Source organism: Cyprinodon variegatus, unplaced genomic scaffold, assembly GCF_000732505.1.
Source record: "Cyprinodon variegatus isolate N-32 unplaced genomic scaffold, C_variegatus-1.0 Scaffold108, whole genome shotgun sequence".
NCBI classification, from domain to species: domain Eukaryota; kingdom Metazoa; phylum Chordata; class Actinopteri; order Cyprinodontiformes; family Cyprinodontidae; genus Cyprinodon; species Cyprinodon variegatus.
Genome location: NW_015150561.1, coordinates 601923 through 628465, shown reverse-complemented (window position 1 = coordinate 628465; position 26543 = coordinate 601923). Strand labels below are relative to the sequence as shown.

The 26543-nt window shown below is 36.9% G+C and overlaps 1 protein-coding gene across 2 annotated transcripts in view; it reads left to right on the top strand.

Moving 5' to 3' along the window:
* LOC107084745 (tetraspanin-9-like) overlaps positions 1-26543 on the top strand; it is a 276339-nt gene that overhangs the window by 25555 nt on the left and 224241 nt on the right. For both annotated transcript variants that reach the window (XM_015374741.1, XM_015374740.1), the window contains exon 2: positions 1188-1234. The gene's annotated coding sequence lies outside the window, so the exon portion shown is untranslated. The remainder of the gene's footprint in view (positions 1-1187; positions 1235-26543) is intronic.

Here is a 26543-nt window from a genome sequence, read left to right as displayed (position 1 = left end):
TTCTTCTTTCTGATGGTATTTTGGTCTGACAAGAAATTAAATTATTGTGGTTACAAGCTGCAGGTCATTGAAATGCTATACAAATTCAAAGACCAGTAGTTTTGGTATAGGATAATGTGTGGGATGTTAGTTTTACTTTAATGACAGGATTTGGTCTGCTTTCATCACTGAGTCAAAAACGAATAGATTTAGTGTTAATAAATGCTTTGCTTATGCAATATGCTTTGCTTTACCATCAGGATGCTATGTTGTTTTTTGAGCAAACTACAGCACTTTGGAAAAAAATATTTGCCCCTGCTACAGAGCTGGCTGCTGAATGACAGATGTTTTGAGAAATGAAGACAATGTACCAGACTGTAAAACATGAAAGCTGCGTCATGATGAATGCTAAAATACAAAACAGCAGCATCCATACAGTAGTATTGCTGTTGGTAGGAGATAAACTGTAGCTGTTTGCATGGAGTTTCTCACATTGAACTCTTCAAATTTGGTAAAACAATGACATCAAAATAAAAATCTGCATTAAATTAAATGACTAAGCTGAGCAAATATTTAGGAACTGGGACCATTTTTGAAATGGAGTTTTAAATGAAAGCATCCCAGTGTGATTATTTTGACTAAGATCAACTAAGTGGAAGAACCTAAATGTTCTACCTGTAACTATAGCGCAATTTTGGCCTAGTGGTTAAAACAGTCCGCTTGTGCTCTGAGATTGTTGGAAGGTCCTGCTTCGATCCCCACAGCCTGCACTCTGGCACCCTTACCCCCATACTGCTCTCTGGGCGCTACACAATGGCCGCCCACTGCTTCCCAAGGGAATAGGTTAAATGCAAAGGTAAATTTCTCCAGCGTGAGATCAATAAAATTCAATTGTATTATAATAATGCACTTTTCCTCTACATTTGCAATCGAAACAAAATTTGAAAGCATCTAGAATTCATCTCACACTGACAACAGTGTTACTGTTAAGACTGCTGTTATCATGTATTGTGGTATTTATCATGATGCTGCTTTCATGTTTCACAGGCTTATACATTGTTTTCACTTCACTAAATATCTGGCATTCGGCCGCCAGCATCTAAGCAATGGCAGCCATCAGCTTTCGGTCCACTTGTTCACTTCTAGTAATAGTTGATTTAAGCTCAGCAGTTGTTCTCAGTCCCTGTTTTTCTTCCTCTGTTTGACAGGCAAGCCGCAGGGCTCCATCCCGTTGACTGCAGACCACATTGTGCCGGTAAGACTTTGATTCATATTCCACTCTGCATTGTTGTTAGTTTGACTTTGCCATGTTAAACGCCAGGTTATTGTTTGTAAGAAAAAAAATAATAATAAGAAGAAAACTCAGCAATGTAGCAAAAAACAATGCCTCATGTAGATAAGATTTTTGAAGGAAATGAAGGGAACAAGTAAAAAGTATTTGACAAACATCTTTTCAGGGGATAGTCAGTGTTTCCGATTTGATTGTAGGCGTTGCAACAGGAAATGGTCTCCAGGGTACAAATCACAGATTGTTTAATGGTAAGTTGTTGCTGTGTTGTGGGCTCATATCCTGTCCACCGAAATGTGAGGTGGGTGACTTCAGGAAAATGCTCCTAACTCATTCACACATGTTTCCATTCAGCCAGTACAGTTCTAAGTAAAGCTTCCTGTTTAATCCAAAGTTATGCAGGCAGTTTTGATATGTAAAGCAAGCAAACTCACAGAGATAAAAGGAAGTGGAAACTGTTCTTGCTCTTTAGAATATGTTCTTTAAAGTGCCTTTAATGTCCCTTCTCTGTTTTCAAAGGAAAAAGGCAAGTTTATGACATGCTGTGTAATGTCCATGCATGCACAAAGATTAGAGGTTGATTTGTGTGGTGCTTTTGTAACCTAAGAAGAAAAAATAGCAAAATGTGTATCTTAAAGGTCAAAGTCTCATTGTACTAATTTTACTAAAGCTTTTAAATTAGTTGAAGATTAGGTTTTCACATATGTTAAAACCTAATAGCATGGCTAGTTACCCACATTTCTTTTTATTGCAGAAATTTGTAACACCGAAACCACAGTGGGTAAACTTATTAATGATCAAACATAGGTATAAAAAAAACGGTTGTCTGCCCTCAAAGTGTTTGAACCTATGGCCTTCTCTACCTTATTCCTCTAAGCTGATACAGTGATGCTGAACTGTGTGTGCATTGAGTTTGAGTTGTATTGGAAGGATCCCCATTAGCTACAGCTATACTGCAGCTATTCTTCCTTTGGTCCTGAAAAATATTTACATTAAAAGCAAAACAAAGAATAAAACAAATAAATGAAAGGAAAAGAAAAGAAAATACATTTACAAATACATATACAATAAATACATATTTCAACATACATATGTGCCCTCATGCGGGCATAAAAATATACACAAATATAAAAACACATTCTACACTTACACCTGTAAACATACCTACACATATACATACATATTCGCACACAAAAAAAAAATGAATATAACATTCAGTTATATCATTTTGATATATGCTTTTTTAGATATAATTTAAATTTATTTACATTATTAGCAAGCAGGATATGTTTTGACAGAACACTTTTTTTTTATTGCATTTGTTCTCACTATGGGTAAAGTGAAATTACCTTTAGTTGCATGTCTAGTACTGTACTGGTGATTTTCTACTCTGAAGGAAAGATGCCTGAACAAAACAGAAGGAAATTTTGAATCAGAAATATTTCTTATGAATATTAACAGTAAATCCAACAATCTATCTTCAACAACCAATTAAGATCTTTGTGCATTAATGTTTTATTTCTCCTGTAGCTGCACCTGAGTGCTACACGAGCAGCTCTATTCTGTATAAGTTGTAACTTATTCATATATTCCACAGGGGCATTTGACCACTGATTACTGTATGAAAACTTTAAGATATGGATTAAAACAGGTGGACAGATCAACTAAACCAACACCCCATTTGCTCTTACCTGGTGTCTCATGAATAAAACCTTTCACAGGATTTATTCTAAAATTGTTCTCAAATTTAAGTTTACATACAAGGCTCCTCTTCATATTTGACCCTCTACCCCAGTGTTTATCAAAGCTGGTCCTCAATACTCTCTGTTCTGCATGTTTTAGGTATTTCCCTACATCCACACACCTGATTTAAATTAGCGGCTCCTATAGCGGTTGCTGAAGAGGGACTGCAACCATTTGATGCAGGTGTGCTGGAGCACAGAGACATCTACTAACATATTTAAGGCAGTGGATTTGGAGGACCAGGTTTGAAAACCACTGCACTACACCCCCACTTTCAACCATAAATGGTACATGCAAAGCGCTGCATTAATGTCATCATGCATTAAAATGAGCCAAGCTAATTATGTCGGTTCATTTAAATGTTGTATAATTGTTTGATATAAACTGCTGGGAAAAGAGAGCAATAAAGTGGATTTTAACTGAAGCAAAGATAGGTGTGTTGGTTAGCGGAGTTTGCAAGCTACAGAAGTAGTGTGAGAAATAAGGTTATAAAGAGTAACAGAGTCTGACGAATGGATTGATCACATGAATAATCCTATATAATTAACCTGTTCATAAAAGGGGCTGCAGAAATTAATTAATAAATTGCTGATAATATCAAACACCTGCCGGGGAATTCGAGATGATAAGAGCTGTTTCTCAGGAACCCCAGAGTGGTTAACAGCTGTAATAAATGAAACAAAAAGGAAAACCAGAAAAAGCAGCACACCATTGTTACACTCTTGTCAGGAGGCCAAGCAGTCTTGGAGGAAGGGACCCAAACTGGTTGAAAGAAGTACATGCTCAGAAGAGTTTTCAGCTAACAAAACTTTTTTTTTTTTTTTTCTGGTGCAGGACATCAACCAAACCACACCAACCAAGAACAATGGCAGACATGTTTCTTATGTAGAGGAGGAACTAAACGGGAAGAAACCATTTTTAAAAGGATGTTAAGCTTCACAATATCAAGAAGAAAAGAAAAATTTGGTTTAAATGAATAGCTAATTAAGAAATACTTTTACCAATAAATACAGAAAACAAATATTTCAATTCAACCCAAACAAATACTCAAACTCAATATAATAAACACCATAATTAACCTGTTCATAAAAGGGGCTGCAGAATTAATTAATAAATTGTTGATTATATCAAACACCTGCCGGGGAATTTGAGCTGATAAGAGCTGTTAATCAGGAACCCCAGAGTGGTTAACAGCTGTAATAAATGGAAGAATAAAAAGAAAGCCAGAAAAAGCAGCACACCATAATAAGCTTTTAAATTATATATACCCATAATTCATCAATAGATGTACAGTGGATTGGATTTTATTTATATTTAAGTATTTTATCCTCTAGAACATCATGTTAATGCAGCTCTAAAAATCTAACAGTTTTGATCAACTTTACCTCTGCCTGGTGGAAAAAATCTGTATTGATTTTTCCCTGAGGAAGACAGCATTGCCTATGACAAAATGCATGGTAAAATCCTTAACTCCTTGTCATGTTTTGGTGACGCAGTGGTTAGCATGCATGCCCCATATATGGAAGCCTTAGTCCTTGACGCGGGCGACCTGGGTTCGAATCTCACCTGTGGTCCTTTGCCTCATGTCCCTCCCCTTCTGTCACACCCTTTCATGTCAGCCTACCTTAAAAAAACAACAACAAAAAAGAGCCACTATTGCCTTAAAAACTCAAAAGAAAAAAAAAATCCTAAACTCCTGCTCACCTGCCCTTTGTTTCCACTGGCTGTGTGAAAGATGAATAGCAATGAGGAAATAAATCTAATTCTGACGAAACAACGTTTAATGACCATGTTGAAAATAAGAAACATGTTTGGTTTTGTACCCCGCCACCTGAATCACCAGCAACTGATGTGCTGACAAGTTTAGATATAATGTAAAGTTTGATCATTTCAGAGTAATAACGCACATAGATCCCAGCAGTAAGGTGCCGCATTGACTAAATATCAGCCCTGCACAATTTGCACTAATATAGAGTCTCTCAGGAAAATTGTATCAAATTGACTAAGATATTTATGCATGTTAGAAATGAAACAATTACGATTTAGCATTCAATTATTTTTTACAAAAACTCATGACTCAAAACACCGTCAACTTCTGTGCTCCCCTTTCCATATATGAAAAGTGAGTTAAAAAAAAAGACTGTCTTTATATAATACCAATATTAACTTAAACATTGCATGTTTTCTGAATAGCCCCAGAGCTCACTAAAGATTATTCGTATATATGTCTGTTATAAAACACATGAAGACCCTAAATTATATCAAATTTTAATATTTTTGATTAAGAACTACATAGATTTGTTTAATTGCATTTCATACAATCACTACCTGATTCAAAATAACCTGAGAATGAATGAGAAGAAAAACAACAGATAAAAAAATCACCCATTACACAGGAAATAAAAACAACAACAAAATAACAGTGCAGCAGAGGAACACTGTTTTTTAGAGCAGCTGCCAGTTGGAGCCTGGTGCCTCAGAAAGAAATGGATTAATCCAGACCAAACATAACGATTAAACCTTAATAGAGACTCAGACCACGAAAAAAATGTGAGTTACAGCTAATTATCTGTTAACACAGCTTTATTAAAGGCAGATGTTTACTTCAATAAGAAAAACCGCAGTCAGCATGAGGAACAGAGATTAGATGACCTTTAACCTGAGCTAAGAGAGCTGGTTGGAATGGTAGACTGTATAAATCCTCTCTGAGAGTTTCTGGCTGGATTTGCATCAAGGTACAAAAAATATCCTTTAGCTCAATCAAAATCAAACCATTTGATCTTAATGTATATAAACACATTGTTGTCCTTTAAATCACATCAGAGCAATCGGTAGCTACAGTTCTACAGGCAGAAAACTCAAGTGTTGCTAAATAAAGATGTGGAAATTTTACACAGCTGCTGATGCCATATTTTTGTACTGATTCTCAACCATCAGCCCTGGGTTGTTTAAGGTGCAGTATTAAAAATAGATAAGTAGCTTAATAGCAATTAATTGATCTGTTCCTTCATTTGTTTACACTTTTATTTTTCTGAACAATATATGTAATATGTAAAAGTATAAAATAAACAAATTTTAACAAGATACAGTTTTTGTGAAAAACACATACCATTTTATGTTAAAGTTCTTAATAAATGAAATATAAATAGTGATTAAAAAAAAATAGAGGATCCTAGAAATTTCCGGGATGAGGGCCTATATTAAATTTAGACCCCAAAATTTAACAACTTTTTATCTACTGAAAGTACTTTATAGATGATCAGTGCAAACAAAGACTGCTGTTTAACAGCAACAACAGAACATATTTATGAAAGATGGAAATATTGTCCTCCTTTGATCTCCAGAGCTAGCCCTGGTGAGCAACCGCCTCTCTGCTCCAGAGGGGGGCCCTGTCCTTTCCCAGTTTTGGAGCTCTCTCTGTCAGGTTTCTTGTTTTGATTTCCCACTGCTCTTGTCTGAGCTCCAGAACACTGTCCCATGTTACATTAAGCTTGACAGAAAAAGGGTTGGCCATGGCCTAGCAATAGCTCTTGGACTTCCTTAAACTGGGAACATCTCCAGTCGATCTGCTAGACAAAGAGATGCCTACGGCAAGGTTCAGCTTTCTAAAGAAAATTAAGTACCATGAATAGCTCTTTAAAATCTGCTCTGCGTGTTTGCTTTGTTAAGTTTCATTGAAGTGGAGGAGCCTTTCACAAACCATGCAGATTCACTTGCCATGCGCATTAAATATGTACAAAATTTGCTTCTCAAGCAAATTCTGGTGAAGTGGCAGGCAAGCAAAAGCATACGAAACTGGCTTTTTTCCCCTCAGGTTTCACTTTCAGTGTGAAAACACCATTAAAACAGCTAACATTTTTATGTTGGGTGTGTCCTAAAAATAAATCATGGCTGATTTATAATTGGATCAGAATCCAGACTTTTGGAATTCTTTTTCCAGACATGGACTTTAAACTCGTAGGGAAGTCATATTTAAATGTCTGATCATTCTGTACTCTTTATTTATATTGTCCCAACATTTAGAAAATTTCTATTTAAAAAAGTGACCTAAAATCTGTGGATTTTTTTTTGTTATTTTATGCGGGCCAATACGTCAGCTTGTACACCTAAATTCGGCCAATCATATATCAACGGTCATCTGTCAATCAAATGTTTTCAGTCATAGCATCCTGTTTGTATGTCGCAGCTTATATACGCAACGGTTGAAATAAGAAATAATAATAATTTCCTTTACCATTGAGTCATGTCCCAGTGTTCACGGCGATGGACGTTTATGTCCTCGGCAGACGTACTGTAGAGCTAATAGAACTGGCAGCGTTGCGAGGCAAGGGCTCAAACATGTACGCCTGTAAGCCTTCTACACCAAACCAAGCTTCTGCCTCCCTGGCGTCCTCATCCACAAGAACTTTGTCCCCGCTTTCCTCCTCTAAATAAAAAAATTATGAAGAAGGAGACTCTTCCATGACCTCTGACACAAAACTCTCCTCCTCTTGCATGTTTCTGCTGTCCATAGCGTTCCTTGACAGTTTAGTTTCTAAGTCATCAATTTAGTGCTACTTGGTCCCAATGTAATTTCCCATTGGGAACCTACTAGCACTAAGTTGCTAATTGGTTAACAAGATGCTTCAGAGACACCGGCCACAACCAAACTTGCTTGCAAACCTTACGCCACAACAATCTCGCCTCCTTGATAAACAACCAATAACATTCACTTTATTCACTCTTGTAAAGTGGGGCACCATACAGGAGAACTCGGAAATGTAACGGTTGGAACAGCCATTGCCCTACGACTTTCAGGCAAAGGCTAACAACCTTTGATCATCATATGTTGTTTATTGGTGTGAAATAGAATCCAATAGTTATCATGGTTTGAACCCAATCTGGAGTTTAAAAAAAAAGCTTTCCACCACTTCTAAACTGGAAAAAGCCTGTTTTCCTGATGCTTTTACAAAGAAAAACCAAAGACACCAATTTTACAACCTGCTACTGTCCCAGACAGCATTTCACAGCAAGATGAATTGAGTTTATGTAATTAGGAAGTGTGGGTTATCTAAAATTCACTTAACATAGGATGTAGAGTAAGTTGAAATGCAACTGATAGAGGTGTTCTAAGATGGCAATGGAAGTGCTCTGATTTTGGGCAGTCCATCATTAATGCGCTCAATGAGCTTAAGGCTGATAGACTGAAATCAAGCTGCTCATTTTTAGCTCTTGGTCATACTGATTATTACCAAGCACTGTGCTTGAAGTAAGCAGTAATTATCTTATCCGTTTGGCCTCTCTCTACTCCAAAACTCTGTGTTTAAAGAGTTTAAAGTCAGACTCAGCATATTTAGGTAGAGCTGTTTAGAGAGGGCAGTGGAATGTATGTGAGGCAGTCACCTCTGGCAACAATTCTGGGTTTAGCTCTGGGCTTAGATGCATGTACTTTAGGGCTGCAGCTAATGCGATCCTATATTCAATTCATTATTTTTGATGATTTATCGAGTAATTGAGAAAGAAAGAGCCCAATTTTGCAGATATTTAATTTACCCACTTGAGCTTATTTAACTAATAGTCAAAATACACGAGACGGAAAAGGCAAGTAAATTATTATTCCTGACAGCTGAAAATGAATAACGAGCTTTAAATAAATGTTTTTTATTTATTTCATGAGCCCTAGTATATCAATTTGAATAATTCATTACTCTTCATGTATTATCTGCCAATTACATCCCTGCTTTAAAACGGATATAAAATTAGTCTCTATATCTGTGATGCATACATGCTGCACCTAATGGTGGTCAATTAATTGTTTCTTAAAGTTATTTTCTTCTACACTGAAGGTACTCTGCTTTGTTGCCGTTGATCTCTCTGAACTGCGTCTTGAATGCAATGTCTATTTTGAAATGAACATATTTAATGCTCATTGGAAAAGTACCGGCACTAAACTCTGAAGACTTTCATCTACATTACAGTAAAATATCTTTATAGCCAAGTTTTGACCTTATTCCTGACAAAACCCTGTAGATCTCTTATCCCTGTGGTGGTGACATCAGGCCACTCCATTAGCTCAGAGTAATAAAGGAGGTGGTCCACAGAGACTAGTTACTCTGAACACAGCTTTTCTAAAGGGAGAAAGGGAAATTAATAGTCCGAAGTTGCCTCAATAAATCCGTGTGCGAGAAGTTCAATTCTTTACCTCGGGGGAAGCTTTTTGGTCATGCTTATTGACTTTGCTTTTTTATATTCTGCTCACCATTTTTCCTCTTTAGAGTCCAACAAGGATAAAATTAATGGTCTAGGTTCTGCTTTCCTGTTGAATAAATTTATTCTGCTCTTGAAATCTGCCTTTTTCTTTTTTTTTTACCTTGTTTAAAAAAGAACATTTCTGCCTTCTGTTTTCAAGTGGCCCTTTAATAAAACCTTTTAGAAGCACATACAGGTAAACAAAATGTATGTGTTTTTAATACACATATGTGTTAACAAAAAAGTTCTGCTCTGCAAATAATTGATAATGCTGATTAAATATTGATCTAAACCTGGATGCCTGAACGCTGACATTTCAGTGTCATTTAAAGCCAGAAAATACTGGATAAGTGACATTTTGAACATGTCTTTAATTTAGAGTTTCACTCAATAGGCAACGAGTGATCACATTATTTACATATAATACTGTAGAAATCAAGTCATAATTGGTACAGACTAGGCTTAACCTTGTTAATAAAAGATTTACCATTCACCATATACTGTATAGCAGGTAAAGTAAAGGATTTGATAGCAAAGAGTAGTTTGAATTTATGCATACTGTAAAGTAACGGGATGGTTTGTATTTAAGTTAAACTGCCTTTGGATTCAACAGAATTTTATTATATTTAATAGAACAGGATCAGTTTCTTTTGAGATGGAATCAATCATGTTTTAGCAGGCTTTGTTATGAAATGATACACAGCTGATACACCCACTAGTGAAAAAAAGCTTTTGGCATGTTATCATTGCAGAAGCTCCTAATGCGGAGCTTCGGCCACTCAATACAAATTTCAATCTTTAAATAAAAACATTCTGCACAATTTACTAGCTCAAACACACTTAGCAAATCTGGTATCAAAATTAAAGCAGAAAGCAAGACATCCCACTTTAGTTATTTTGATACTAAAGCATCTTAGTTGCACCATAAATGAAATCTTTCCTGTTTAACACTAGATGGAGCCACTTTCACTGCATGTGCCTCAATAGTTGGTTAAGCAAAGGACCTTTCCCCCTTCTTCTTGCTTTCCGAATATATTTGCATGAATGTCTCACTTCAGATGCTCTATCAAAAAGCCAGGGTTGCAAAAACGCCCAAGAATTTTCCAAGCAACCAGAATTTTAACTAACCCTCCTGCAAAACTGAATCTATTTCCCCTTTTTCTAATGAACGTTCAGTTGATTGTAAACTGCATATTGCAAATACTGTCAGTCACAATATTTAATTAGATTTTCACTGAGCAGAATTTGTTAGTGTTTTTTTTTTTTTTTCAGACATCCTCTAGCTTTGATTTTAAAAGAGAAGGAAGATTGATTTCCAACTCAAATGTTTCAGACATGGCCTCTTAGAGCAAGCTGGGTGAGAGGAGGGGTGAGGGGGAGGCAGGTTGAAGAATGGACAGGTTGAAGGTGAGATTAAAGGACAATGTTTTCCACAGGCCCTGTTATGTTTCTGTCTGTAAAACATCAAGTATTTGGTTCACTGCTCCTCACAGTGTGACTGTCTGGCTGCGTACGCAGACAACAACACAACACCCTGATTTTAGTGGGGTCAGAAGGGGTAACAGGAGTGTGGCCTCTGAAAAAAATCTATAGCAGGAGGTGGGGAAGTCTGACATATTTGACAGAAAGGCCAGAGTTGTTGCATCTGAATCAACAAATCTTGTTTTTTTTTTCTATTTGGATATAGTCATCTGTAAAAGTTTTCTTTCCCCACATTTTTTATTGAAATAACGTTAAGATTAAATATATTTTATTAGAATTTTAAGCAATAGATCAACACAAAGAGGAGCAGACAATTATGGTGAATTAAAAGCCTAAATAATGCAGCTGTTATTTACCTTACACTCGATCCCTCTGTAGGAAATTAAAATGTGGAAGTAGGTGAATCCTTTGGCTTTCTCTGTAAAAACAAAACAAAAAAAACAATGTACATTAAATCAAACCCATAACCCAAATAATGAAGCTTAGTGGTGGCAGCATAAGGGCTGTGAGGAAATTCTTTTCAGCACAGAGTAGGAAGCTGTTCAGAGATCCTTGCAGAAAATCTGCAGACAACCTGAGAATGGGGAAGTGTTAATTTTCCAGAAGGACAACAACCGTGAGCATCCAGCTAGATATATAATGGATGATTTAGATCAAAGTGTAACTTTTAACAAGATTAAATTGTTTTAGAACATCAACAACGTTAACCAGATTTTAGACTTCGTCTTTAGTCACTTGGCTTGTGTTTATTTTGAGATCTCTTCACATACTCTATTAAGCCTGTTTGCAAATCTAATCTGCTGATATACCACATGTGACGTATGATTCCCTATCCTGCTGCAGGCCTAATACGCTGGACTAAACACTAATGAGCAGCTATTAATCTTCCATCCTCAGTTCAGCTGATATTAATCTTATCGACCAACTGCTTATTTTTCTCCTCTCCTGTAAGAGAAGGGCCCAGCCTCTAAAACACGCTCCAAAGCTTCTCTAACAGGAAAGAGTGTTTGTGGCACTAATACCCTTCGAGGGGAGATTGATGTCTTAAAAGTCAAACTATACAAGTTAAAAATGCAGGGAGGATTATCCAGTGCAATGAAGGCATATGAGCTGAGCTTATATTATCTCTGAGTATATGATAATAACTACATGACACGAAATGAGAAAAAATGAACTGAAGGGGATTTTGAATAAGTTCGTCATTTCATTTGACCTGCAGATTTGCTCCTGAGCTGAGTGCTGCTGAAGAACCTGTGATGCATATAAAACTGTGTTTCACTAAAACGTGCAAATTTAAGTTGATTATAAATCCATGGAGTTGGATCTAGAATAAGTTGGTCATTTGAAACGTTTTACTTTGCATTCAAGTTTAAACTTCTGCAAAACTTTAGCATTAGTTACAAATTTAAGGGGTTTAAGAATTAAAATAGTCTTAAAAATAAGACTACCAGACTCTTAAGGTCTGGTCTCTTGTGAGGCTCTGGAAAGCATTTGGAAGCTTTACAGTCCCTGGTGAGGGCTATTTGAGTTGTTTTTGCAGAGATCTTAATGGCGCCTGATGGGATTTCTCTCCATTTTTTCCGTCTTTCTCTTCTTTGCATTCTGTCTGTCACTGGCACATCGGGGAAATAAGGTTACAGTGAATATACTTATTTTAGATGCTTATTTAAAAGCCAGCGCAGGCCTCTGCGACTAACAATAAGCAATATATATATACTGTATATATACTAAAATGCTGGGAATGTATAAATAAATAAAAGTAAGTCCATTCAGTCAGAATTTTGGACTTACCTTCTGATCTATTGCTTTTGATTTTATTTATTTACGTGTCTGGACTGCTTACAAAATAAGAAGAAAAATAAAAAGATTTATGTGAGAAATAAACTAGAATACAGTATGTGTTTTATGTTAGATTCTTCCAAGCTTTATGAGGTTGTTGCTTGAAATGGGGTTTAAGTAACTTGTGTCCCTTGGAAGCAAGTTAAAATGTCCTTTATTTTTTTTGGGCTGTAGACCATCAGTAGTTAGAAATCTATTCTTAGATAACCCTGAGCAGGAAAATGTATATGTGTCAGAGCAAAAAGGCAAATGAGAGTAAACAGGTTCACACACCACTAAAAACACATACAAAAAAATGCTTTTCAAGACTTACAGGAAAAAGAAAAACTGAATATAAACAGGAAATCTAAAATTAAAAAAAGTCGGTATTGTAATGGAAAAACAAGAAATGAAATACTGCCCCACTGACTAAATGTCACACGAATGTCAAAATTAAATGTGTATCATTGTTGAATGACTAGAAACCAAAACAATTCAGACCTTTGACTGTTAAATAACGGCCATCAAACTCTGTGATGAACCTGCCTCTTGTTAGGTCAGCTAAACACTGTAGGAAAAAGCTTTTTCATGAAAAAGAAGAATAAAAGTGCATAGACCAAGAAAAATATTGTACATAAAATGAGTTATTTTGACTGAGGCCACATCCTTTTACTAAAGGTTTTACTTTGTATGGTTTTATTTTTTTAATGGTAGTTTAGCCAAGTACATCTAATGCACACATAAGAAATACTACAACAGCATTGTACTGGATTGCTCTTACCTCTTGGTTCCACTGGATGTGGAGGCGATGTGTAAACACCCCGTATTTGCAGCTGATTGCAGCAACACTATTTAGTCAGAGCAGTTCCATGACAAACTTATTTTCCATCCAACAAACCCCTTAACACCCTGGAGACTGTCTACATACCCTGCTCCAGCCTACCTGGCCATGGGCCAGGTTCTTAGCAGATATAGATAATGGATGCTCTATTCACTGAGTTTTATTCTTTTCTAAGGCTCTTTCAAGGTAAACTGCTATATGAATATGTTGTCATGTGAAAGATATAGAACAAGAAAACATTATTTATTGTTTGGATTACTAACTTTTCTAAAAATATAAATACACTCTAGACCTCATATAGTTTTTATAGATTTGATTGTGTATTTTAAATTTAACTTTGTCCACAACAGGGATTGTTGATGACAGACAATGAAAGGTTAATATGGAAGGACTCATTAACACTAAATTGCAGAGTTACATTCATTACATGAGTTACAGAGTTGCATTAATTACATTACATTCTGATTTGTATTTCATGAGAGACCAGTTCCCTCTCCCTCCTTCTGATTAGTACTGCTACTGATCGTCTCACATCCATTGACTTGCTTATGAACCTAAGTGACATCCCATTCTTAACCCATAGGGTTAAGTATTATGTTATTCCAGCAGTTGGGGCTGTAATGGATTATTGCTACAGACTCTTTCTTCTTTGACTTGGACTAATTAAATCCTGTTGTGCAAGTTTACCAGAAGATTTTGAATATATTAAGTAACTACAACTGGAAATTATAGTTAATTAATAGGTCTTTTAAATCAAGGGTTAAACTAATAAATTATTATTAGTTGATTGATTATGACTGTAATTTGCTTACTGAGCAGATTCTTAGTCTCTTACACGAAAGGCTGGAATCCATGACTGGCTGTTTAAATCCAGTTACCTTCACCAATTTAGTAATTTAGACTATGGCTATCAGCAGTTATTAATCACCAACCAAATAAATCTCTCTGTTAATTACGATGAAAGAAAAGTGAATCCAGCCTGAGTGATAAACCGTTGCCACTGCATAAAATAAACATAAAAGACCACAGGTTAAATACAATGGTACCTTCATTAGCTTATAAGCACATAGTATTATTATATCTAATAACTACACATACACTACTTGAAAATAAGCACAAGTAAATAAATAAATAAATAAAAGGGGAAAACAGGTTTAAGGCTTAATGAGGTGAGAGTGTCCTTTAAAATAGCAGCAGGTAAATGTGAATAAACTCTGAAGCAAATCGGTTTTACCGTGAAAAATCAACTATGAATCAGGAATGCATTTAACTGTAATGAAGCTGACAGAGAAGCTGACATTGCCTCTGACATTACCTCCGGCATGAGGTAGCTGGGAGCTAATGATACTAGTCAGTCCACTGTTGCAGTGTCTTTAGACCCACGTTGGTTGTTCAGTTAAAACTCTTCAAACCATCAGCGCTTGAATAAGAAAGCTTATTTCTAATAAAAAACATGCACAACTATCTATTCTACCTAGTTCACCGAAGCAGAGCTCTCATTAAGCATCAGATGTAAAGGGAGAAGGATGGATATTACTGTTTGGGAATAGAAGAGTAATTTGCCTCAGTTCGGTTCTTTGCAGGCCACGTCTTCAGTCCAGATTTGGGTTAATCAGATGCAATAACAACAGTGAACTTTGCAGTAGTTCCTTTTATAACTCACGGTTGCCCGAGATGTCTCCCTTTGATTACGACAGTTTGGTGGTCACGGCAACTCTCGGGTAGCAGCGGCTGTGTCTCTTAGGTAAGCAGGGCCAGTATTGCATGGGTCATTGGCTTCTAACGGCTCCTCTGCAAACAGCAAAGTCTACGCCTTTCGTGGCTGTGGGCTACTGGCAACAGGAATTTGAAGGGAAACTGTTCCTTTTAAAAACTCCGCTAGAGGCGTGTGCCTTCAGTAGGGAGACATTGCAGTTACATCACTGACATTCATTTTTCTTATTTTGTTCTCCATGTTGGAAGATAATGTTTGTATCTCTGCTTGGCATGCTAACAGTTAAACATTGCTCTGATCTACCTGCAGCCATGCTAAAGTGGCTGCACATTGGCGCAGCACTTGTGCATACAAAAAAAACCAACACACTGACAATATGCCGGTTTAAATACAGACCAACTGTTTCGGCGTCCTCCATACCCAGTCACTTCACCCCTGCTTTCAAAAGTGGCTCTCTCTGTGCTGGCAGTGTGCATGTGTTAACCTAGCTGCCTGCCTGGGTTTCATGTTTTCACAGAGATTTTCTCATTTATAAGTGCAAATAAGGAGCTAAATGTGTTTAAAAACACAATTTCTGTGGCCATTACAAACACTTTAAATCTTTCTATTGGTCAGACTTCAGTAAAATTTTAAAACTTTCAGCATAACAAGCTTTTGTGCTAAAAAGTGCTGCACAGAGCCCTGTGGTCAGAGCCCACATGTCCATCAAAGTACTGAATTTAAGCATAATGACGACACAGCGGGATATGAAACCCTGATTTTGGTCGGTGAGTGAATACTCAAAAGAACATAGATTGGAAAAGAGTACATTTTACTAAGATCATATTTGGAAAAAAGAAATACAATGTCTTTTGACCTCAAGTTCTAAAAATGTTATTTTGATACTATTTTGGAGAGCACTTTGTACCAACAGTCTGTCATTATGAAACACCAACTATTGGTCACACTTAAGTTCCTCAACTGAATCGATCAGCTCTGTTAGTGTTGTAAGTACACCTCAAGAAAATCAATAGTTTTCAAATAGAAACTTTCTTAGAGAATCTTAGGGGAGAGATCCAGAGATGATGAAGACCAGGATAAGAAGGAAGCTAGGACATTGGAAGAGAGAAAAAGGTGTTCACATAATTGGAAAGCTAGGAGACCACAGGGCCCATGAGTTGAAGCAAGCTGTTCCCAGCAGCCATTTATCCACATTACCACTGAGCTACTAGACGAGTGCTACTGACTAACAATCTATTTTCTGATGAAATTACATTGAGAACAAATTACCTCTCATTTATGGCCTGCTGTCACCAGTCAGCTCCATGTTCATTGACACCACTAGAGGTCAGTGTGACCCTTATAAGCACCTATGAGGAAGTGAAGATGTCATGCACTGCTTAGATAGGTAGGAGAGGAGTTTGCCGCATGCTTTATGGTCATGTCTGCAGAGCTCCTTGCTGCAAAGCTTTGGTTGTTTTCTTCTTCAAACAGAATCTCATTGTATAATTTCTTTTGTCTTGTATCTTTTTCTGTTCATGTTGCCCTGTTTCAGCATTGCAATTTGCATAAGCTGGCCTGAGATATCTCTGCTTACCGCTGCTTATTGCTCAGTCAGAGTAAGCCTGCAGTTCAAAAGGAATGGCAAATGACTCCATTGCCCTCATTGACGTATGTCAGTCTATTTCAGGCTCAGCGACTAACACTGTCATACATGGCCAAGTAAGAGCTGATGATGTACGTGCTGGATCGACCCTGCAACGTCAGCCTGCCACTTGGTTTGGCCAGAGATTGCTTTTAAACAGAAGCAGAGCACTTTATACTCATCCTCGTGAACCATCACCAGAGTATATATCCCAGCCTCATGCCAAGCTGCTGACAGCACTCTTAAGGATGAGATGTACTAGGATATCAAACATGCGATGTGACCTGATGCAGCAGCAGTATTCCCCCTTCCCCCCCAACACCACCCTCCTTCACCTGTCTACTCGTAACAGGAGGCATCTTTCAGCCCCATCTCCCAATTGATCACAACTGGCAACGTATGTGTCAACTATCAGTCTCAGACCCTGCTGACTCCTGATCTGAGGATGACAGGAGCCGCAGTTGGAGTGGAACAAGTTGGTTGGGTAGGAGAGGGAAGAGTCAAGCCATAGAAGGGGTGAGGAATATTGCAGATAAAAGAGACATTGAAAGTGCAAGAGAGTGATTGGGCAGGTGGGTGGAGACGGATGGCATTAAGCGGACTAAATGCTGGAGGGACAGGAAGGGCACAGCCAGCCGCAAAGGCTTGTGGTCAGTTTTCACATGACTGTGTATGCTAGGACGCTGGAGAGTAATAGAATCCCAACGTGATGTGCTGGGATGCTTGGGAGGGGGTTAATTTTAGCTTCAGCCTTAGGCAGGCAAGCGGCTCTGATCTGCTCAGAGGGCTTCAGCTTCTACTGCTGCTTAAGTCCTTTTGACCCTTCTGCACTGGTCATGCAGGTTACAATATGACTTACCTTATTCTCATTCCTTAGCAGGCATAACGGCCATATGGTTGGATGTCTCATATTGCCATGTGATGGGGGTAGTGCTTCATTTCCAGGCACTGTTAGGGAAGCATCTGTTGGATTATGCAGATATTGAATTTCAAAAGCAATGATGCATGTTGTAAACTGATGTTCTATGTTGGAAAATGATTTCATATGATTGATGTACAGATGTTTGTTCTGATGTTTCTCATTCAGCCAGTTTAGCTTCAATCAATCTAACTTTAACCCGTCATCCGTTCAGTGGAGAGTGGCTTTTCTCAATGTCAGTAGCTTTGTCCTTAAACGAACCCATGTGTCTGCACTTCTCTAGGCCTCATTCTGTCTCCCTAATAAGACCTCTTTAATCTGTTTCAGTTAAACATCAAAAAGAGAGAGTTTGGAGTTTTGCATTTATGATGGCATGCAAACATTAAGAGCCTATACAAAGGTGTCACTTTTTTAAGCCCAGGATTTATGTTTTAAGTCATGTCCTATGTCACTTCTTAATTTAAATAAAAGTATATAAATCTAAGTCTGTCACTGCCCAGTATCATTAGCACTTAACTCACAGCTTGTATCCAGCTAAAAGATTTAAGTTCTTGTTTTTTGAACACTTGTTCAGTCCTCCGGCAATAGAGTTCTGTCTGATACTCTGCAGGATTCCCTGGCTTAGTTGCAAGTGCTGGCTGTTAAGGTTTAACTATAGATCTTCACTGATGTGTGGGTTTAGGCACTCTGGGAGTCTTCAGTTTGGTTGTCTAGGTGTGAGATGGATTTTTTTTTTATCTTTGTAAATAATAGGGATTAAATTGTGTTGGTTTATTTAAAATGCTTAATGTGTTCCTGTTTATTAACTATTTAATGCTATTTTGCCTCTGGTCAGGGAAATCTTCCACTAGCTCTTGTAAGATAATCCAAAATTCTAGGTAATTAAGTTCATTCTAGATAATTAAGAGTCTGAAAAATTATTTCCAGGTTAAGTTGTAAGAAACAAGAACTGTAATGCAACATTTATGAATATAGGATAAAAAAATTGTTTTGATGTTGAATTTATTTACACACATTTTAAAGATGTGTTTATCTTATGTTTCATTTCATTTTTATCTTGAAGTAATTATGTCTATATTCACATCAGGATTTCATAGCAAGACACAATTAACATTTTATCCCCAAGATAAAATGTTAAATCGTAAACAGCACTTTCACCTCTGCTCAACTTTAGATATATTAATTGGAAAGTGAATAGTTTTATATAAACACGGATATTAATGAAATGTCATATCATGCAACTTGTGTAAACAACCCTGAAAAGCCTGACATTTTGGTTAGTTGAAAGCTCAAAATAGTTCTACCAAGATAGTACTTTAAAATGTGAAAAGTTTGGAGAAGCATCTGACTGAAGATACCATGATGATAAGAATTCCCAGGGTTTTCCATTTTTCCATAGTGATCAAATCTTTTGGGGTATATCTGACTGCCAGTTTGGTACAATTAAACACCAGATTTTTTTTTAATATACTTTTGTAAACCAAATATCTTAGGCACATTCAGATTGGATTTGAAACATCATTAAAAATAACTTTTCAAGTTTTGTTGCATATTCTTAATTGGATCTTCTGTAGGTCTGGGTTCTCACTTGCCCATTTTAATAGTGGAATGTATTTTGATCAAAATTTAGCAATTATCTTTATCTATCTCCGGCTTTAAGACTTTTACAACCTCTAGACATTGCTCTTCCATTACTGTTTTTTTTAAACACCATCAACCATCCCATCAAGTTTTATTGATTTTTTTGGTGCCTACTGAAGGAAGCTCTCCCAACAACATACAGTAACAATGCCCTACCGACTTTCATGGTAGAGACGGCGTATTAAGAATGTAGTTGTGTAGCATTGTTGTTGTCGTGTTGTAATGTTTTGCCATCATTAGTGGGGTTTGGCTCCATTTGAATACAAACGATTCTGGTTCGAGATCCTTCTGTTTCTGGTTCCTATCAATTCTCGAATCTGATTCTTTTAGGAGGAAAGATCATAAAACTTAGTGATATACTTAGACAACTGGTCATGTCTTAAATTAGTGTTTAGCCACATTTTTTTATCTTGCTGCACAATCGGATAGTTTCTTCTTTACTGGTTTTGGTTCCAGGAGAATTGAAAGGCTAGAGCCAGTTACAGTTCTTGATTCTTGGTGCCATACTGTACATCACAGGTGTCAAAGTCGTTCCAGAAAGGGCCGTGTGGCTGCTGGTTTTCTTTCCATCCCAGCAGTAGCACACCAGACTCCATTCATCTCATCAAGTTGTGTGTTTTCTTCTCGTGTTGCCTTGATGAGATGAATGGAGTCTGGTGTGCTATTGCTTGGATGGAAAGAAAACCAGCAGCCACACGGCCCTTTCTGGAATGACTTTGACACCCCTGCTGTACATTATCGTTTGTCCCATTTGACTAGAACACCTTTTTTTTCCACATGTTTAGTGGACTCCTCCCTATCTTTTGGGTGATGCAGATTGGCTTCTTATAGCTTATAGCTTCTCATAGCTTCTTTAATCAGTGGTCAGCTAGTAGTTATCATCAAGATTCTCCCAACCAAGCCCTGGATCTCTGCAACTCTTCAAAGTAACCATAGACCTTTCAACGCTGTCCTTTTTCAAACTCTCAGTTTAGATGGGCATTCCCCGTATTGCTAGGTTTCTTGGATCACCTCTTCATTGTTCAGTTTAATGGATTAAACAAAACTTGTGGAGGTATTCTAAGCTTGGAATAATGTTGTAGAATGTTTTAGAGGAGATTATTGGCAGTTTTTGAGTATCAGGTGCAATGTAGATGACAGAGAAACAGGCACATGTGTGGTACCCATCTTAAGGCAACCATTACATCAGTAGATGCAAAACTGAGGAGGTCTACGTAGATCCGACCATAGCAATATAGTATTTCCTGTTTCTTTTTGTTAATTTTTGTTAAATTTAGTGTTACAGACATGAGTATTGGACATTTATGAAAATACAGAACAAACTGAAATTAGAATGGAAAAGAAAAATTTGACAACATTGATGGTCCAGGAAATGTTCACCGGGCTGGCCATGCAAGGACCAATGTGCACTGAGGGATATCCGAAAACAAATAGGTACCAAAACTAGTTCAGGCTCAACCTATACTGATCACAATGAGCATACGTCTATATTTTCCAACTAATCACAGAAGACAGAGCAGATTTTCATGAGGCCTTTGCTAATAAAGCTACACACATAGTTATAATTCAATTCCATTGAAATTAATCTATGTTTCTACATAGCATATGGGTTGATCAGTTGATCTCTATTTTTAATTACCGGTACATAGAAGACTAAATGACTGCATAAACTCTACCTTTAAAACCTTATTCTTAAGAGAGCATGAATTCTATATTAGCCCTTTAAATTGTAGTATATTTTTGTAAAGAATTTAATTAGTTATATTTTGTCACTCTTCAGTTTATATAATAACTTAAAAAATGTCAAAGCACTACATTCTACATGGTGGTATTATTAAAGGTGGGGTTTTCGATTCGCCCCTGTTTGACAATATTTCATTTCAAATAACAACACAAAAAGATTATTTAGCTGGAGACGCGTCTAATGTTGTGATGTTACACATTTTGGTGCCTTGATGACAGAGACAGGGCGCCAATATAGAGTATAATTAAATGTAAAAAAATAACTTATATTTTATTGTAAAAATTTATATTTGAATGTGCGGAAAAAACACATTAGTTTTTGTCTTGTTTTTTCTTGTGAAAATTGGTTAAATTATGTGTCACATCCAAATCGTGAACCTTGGCAGCCCTGTTAGTAGTTTTACTTGAGGACCAATAGCTTAGCTATTATTACTGTTAAGATTCTTGAAGAACCTCTTTTGCCCGAAACAAAGCACCCTCATTGAAATTGAGATCAATTTCAAAACAAGTTGACCTTGTTTCATTGCATCTAAGTATGGCTGCGGCAACAGTTATCATTTATTTATTTGTTTTAGTGTGGGTGTATTTTAATGGTTGGGAGTGGAGGAGGAAGGAGCTACATATGGCTGCATCTCTTTCCATAACCCTGATTTAGTGAACTCCAGAAGAAAACTAAACAATCAAGATTTCTTTTATGGATTGTTTAGCCTTTAAACCGCAGAGGAATCGAGCCATTACAAGGACAGTATTTTTTGTGTTTACATTCTCTATATAAGATGATGGCCTCCATTAGTGTTTCTGACTTGGTATTGTTTAGAGCCAGTGGAGTGAAATGCTTGTTTATTGCTTATAGTATAATTGTGTTAATGCAGTCTTGAATAAAAAAAAAACAAAAAACTGCCAATCTGTGCTGTGTACTGACAGTGGCTCTAATGAATTGGTCATGAACAGAGCTAAAGGGAAATAAAAAAAATTCAAAGAGTCTCTTAATGTTTGTCTAATTTTCCTATTAAAAGAACTGCAGTTCTGGAAATGACTTGAAGTCTGTCCTTGTATTGTGTTGGGCAAGTGTAGTTTATTCTTGGCTGAATCCTTATTTAAGATCTGGTCTCATAGCCCTTAATTAATTAATACATTAAGTCAAATTTCAATGAATTCCTTTTACAACTATAGGACTCCAAATTATCTTAAAAAAAAAAAAAAATATTGAATTTTTAAAGTAGAACTGTAGACAACATTTGAGGCACACTGAAAGACACGTCAGGTCACCTTGCTTTTAGTTTGACACATGGATGATGAATTGAGTGGATGACAGTGTGTTTATTGACAATCTTGGAGCAAATGAAAATTAGACTTCATCTCCACTCAGTAGCCGTCAAAAAGATTATATTTGGCATAAAGATGCAGTTTTTTTTATTTGTCACACACTTCAGGGCTGTTATTTTATCTTACTTTTCAGTCTTTTGATTAAAAAAAGAAGCAAATGTAGGATCAATAGTTTTTTTTTATTATTATTTAAAGAACTGCTCTGAAAAAAGATGACTATGTGCATATGCAGTAAGGGAAAAAGATATTTGAACACCCTGCTATTTTGTAAATTTTCCCACTCAGAAATCATGGATGGGTCTTAAATTGTCATTGTAGGTGCATGTCCACTGTGAAAATACATAATCAAAAAAAAAGAAAATCCAGAAATCACAATATATAATTTTTTAACTATTTATTTGTGTGATACAGCTGCAAATTATTGTTTTTTTCACCAAGTTTGGACACACTGCAGGAGGGATTTTGGCCGAGTCCTCCCTACAGATCAGTCAGGTTTCTGGGCGTTTGCTGACAATCGCAGAATTTGACCTCCCTCCAAAGATTCTGTATTGGGTTTACATCTGGAGACTGGCTAGGCCAAGCCAGAACCTTAAAATGCTTCTTACAGGCCACTCCTTGGTTATCCTGGCTGCGTGCTTGGGGTCATTGTCATGTTGGAAGACCCATTCTCGACCCATCTTCAAGGCTCTAACTGAGAAAAAAACAAGTTGCTTCCCATAATCTCACATGGCGCCGTTCATCCTCTACTTAATACAGTGCAGTCGCTCTGTCGCATGTGCAGTAAAACACCCCCAAAGCATGATGCTACCACCCCTATGTCTCAAAGTAGGGATGGTGTTCTTGGGATGGTACTCAATCATTCTTCTTCCTCCAAACATGGTAAGTGGAATTAATTATGACCAAAAAGTTCTAAACCTAACCTTAACCCTAACAACCCTACACTCTTTACATTGTACTTTAGAAAATGTGCAGGGTCATTTAATGTAGAATTAAATCTAACCCGACATATCCGTTAAAACCAGTGATGTTTCATTTATATTTCAGAGTTTCTTTCTTACGAAGTGATTGAGCTCATCTACAGATTCATCTAATAGTTCCAATTTTGGGACTCATTTTTCCTATTTGTATTTTTCTTTACCTAATCACTTGACTTATTCCATAGTCAACTGATAAACATCTCAAAACTGAAGAAAATTCAGGTCACCACATCAGCATCCTAAGAACACTGTCTGGGTTAAATCATAAGTCTGCTTTACACAACATGAAGCTTTCAGCATGAGCTCCAAGCTTACTTGTTACACTGTAGCCTTTAATATCTGCATCTGTTTTGGTGCCAGTGGCAGTTAATTAATATGCATTAAAGCTAAGTGCTCAGGTGTAGAAGAGAAGTTCTGGCATTTTGTGTAGCGCACTGTTGGAAAAAGTGGGCCGTGAGTTATGAGGGACAGGACCGATTCTGACACTTGGAGTCGGCCCTTGTTCACTGTGCACCTTTTGTCTCTGCACTCCCAAAGTGTCTTTTATCTCTGTCATGCATAGAATTCAAAAAGTCCATCACAAACACCCACAACAAATACTCAATGATCCTCCCTTGAATGCTTTGCTCTGCAGATACACTTCTACAGGCGCTGCTTATACTGCATGGACATAATGTAATATATTCAAAACAATGCAGCTTACGGTTTAAAGTTGTGAGAAAATTAACACAACTCATTGGTGCTTAATCTTTATATGATGTATCCTTATTTCACTCTTTAAAAAAAGATAAGACCCCCTAACATAACATAAAGCCTGGTAGCAAGAATTGCAGGGCAGCCCTGCTTCTGTCTGTCTGCCCCTGGGGAGCTGAGGCTATATTGTAGCCTATCCACCATCAGTATGTAAATTTCTGAATGACTGAATGTAATGTAAATTGATTTAGATTTCTTGTACTTGATTAGGTGCTAAATAAGTATAATATGGTAATTTCAATGGCAGTGAACCATGCCAGACAATGGCACTATGGCAGTGTTTTGCAGTATATCACCCACAGCTAATACAGGGTGCTTTACATAACTGCATGCAATAGGGTTAGATAAAAAAGATAAAAAAAAAAAAAAAATCTATAAACATTTCATAGGAATGCAAAAAAGAACATAGTAAACCAGTTAAGTCAAACAAGATGAAAATCATTTTAAAAATAAAAATAGGCAAGCTGGAAGCCTCTCCTAATGTGCAGCAGTGGGTTATTCTACAGCTGAGGAGGAGCAGTAAAGGAGGTTCAGTCCCCTCTAAGCCTCCTCCTAGCTACTGTTCAGCCAACCTGAATGCTTTAGCTTGATTCAAATTAATTTCTTGTGGTAATAAGACGTGCAGACAATAACTACTTTTATACTCCATGCGGCTTTTCACCTTGTACTCAATATTCTGGCCAACTTATGGGGGGTGTGAGATGGCAAGCTTAGAACACATGGTAGCAGAAAACACAGCAAGCCTTAAAGACTCTTCATGTCATCTAAGGGTGATAGTAACTCCTTTTACTAGAGTTTTTCACAATCTGTTTATTGTATATCTCTAGATCTTTATATTTACTGTATATATTTAGTTGCCTAAGCTGTCCCTCGTCCCTTATATTTTTCAGTGTGGACCATGCCCCCTTAATTTAACATTTTTCAGCTGTGAGGTGTGAAAAATCTGTCCACGGCAATGCTCCGTGGAGAGGCGTGGGCGCTAAATGATCTAATATGGCTGCGTAGAGAGGCGTGGGGGGCTAAACTGGCATGATATGGCAGCATGAAACTTACGAAGCAGTCAAGCATAGGTAACTAAAAGGTAAGTACTGATATGATAGAAATATATGGTAAAATGTATGGTAAAAAAAATCTTAAAAGATCAAAACAATATTAAAAGTAGCTTTATAATGCAAAGTAAGTGTGGTAGGCTTGAACAGGGGTCATATGTTCTGTTTTTTAAGCACAAATCTAGTCTGTCAGTTGCAAACATGAGAGCAAAGACATGTCATGCAAGATGCAAGATCAAGTCTATTAGAGTAATAGGAGCTGGGATAAATTAAAACACTGATCTCAAGACTTGCCTGGATAGGAAAAATGTCACTGTTGTCATCCGTCTTAAAAGATAAGAGCAAGGCTTAACTAATACTATAGGCATAGGGGCCGGGGGAAGTGCACACCCCTAATATTGGCATTTTATTTTAATAGTGTAATGTAGTGCAATGTTACTGGCTTGCCCCACACTCAGCTCCTCTGGTTGTTTGGCACTATCAGCTGCAGTATATATTAAGTAACCTCTGAATGATGTAAACCCTTCTGTATAAAACGTTTTCATTGATATGGATGTTTTACAGTATGAAATTTTGTTTAAGTTTACATTTAGAAATTGTATCTTTTTAGTTAAGTCGTCTTAATTGCACTGGTAACTCTGTTCTGAAATAACATTCACACCAACCAAAAAAAACACAATTCAATACAATGCCACCGCCAAAGAAAAAGCTTAAAAAGAAATGCCAGTGTTCTTAATGGTTACACATCACAAATGATATTGGGCTATATAACTGGTCTCATTAGATATTATTTGCAATTATGTCATATTAGAAGAATATTAATACATAAGTAAATTAAGCAATAAAAGATGGCAAGACCTGGGAACCTCAAGTGAGGTCTTAAATAAGTCATAAAGAATAATATTAGAGGGTGCTTCAGGATGTGAGGTAATGTGTAAAAATCACATCATAGAAAATATCCAGTAAGTGCTGATGACTGATTTTTAAAGAATAATTTTTAGTCACTCTTATTTCCATGGCACTATATAGGTTTGGGTTATGATAAGAGGCTATCAGCTGCTTTAGAACACCACACAAGTGTTCTTCACTTTTATAGGAAGAATTGTAACCTAGAGCTAGATCTTTTTTGCATGTTAATTTTTAAAATGTTCCACCTTTATGCTCAGGTGTTGGATATTAAACAGGGATGCTGAAGCTAGTTTGTATGTTTAGGAGCAGTAATGTAGTACAAACAGAGAAAAGTGAGGAAGAGACAGGAGCACAACAACAGGTAAGACAGAGTAACACATAACAGGAGATAGGATTGCAATGTGCAAAGGCACAGTGAGCTGCCATTTTAGGCTATACGCTTGTCTATCAGATGTAGAAGTACGTAATCACTTTTATACACCCACCGGCCACTTTATTAGGTACACCTG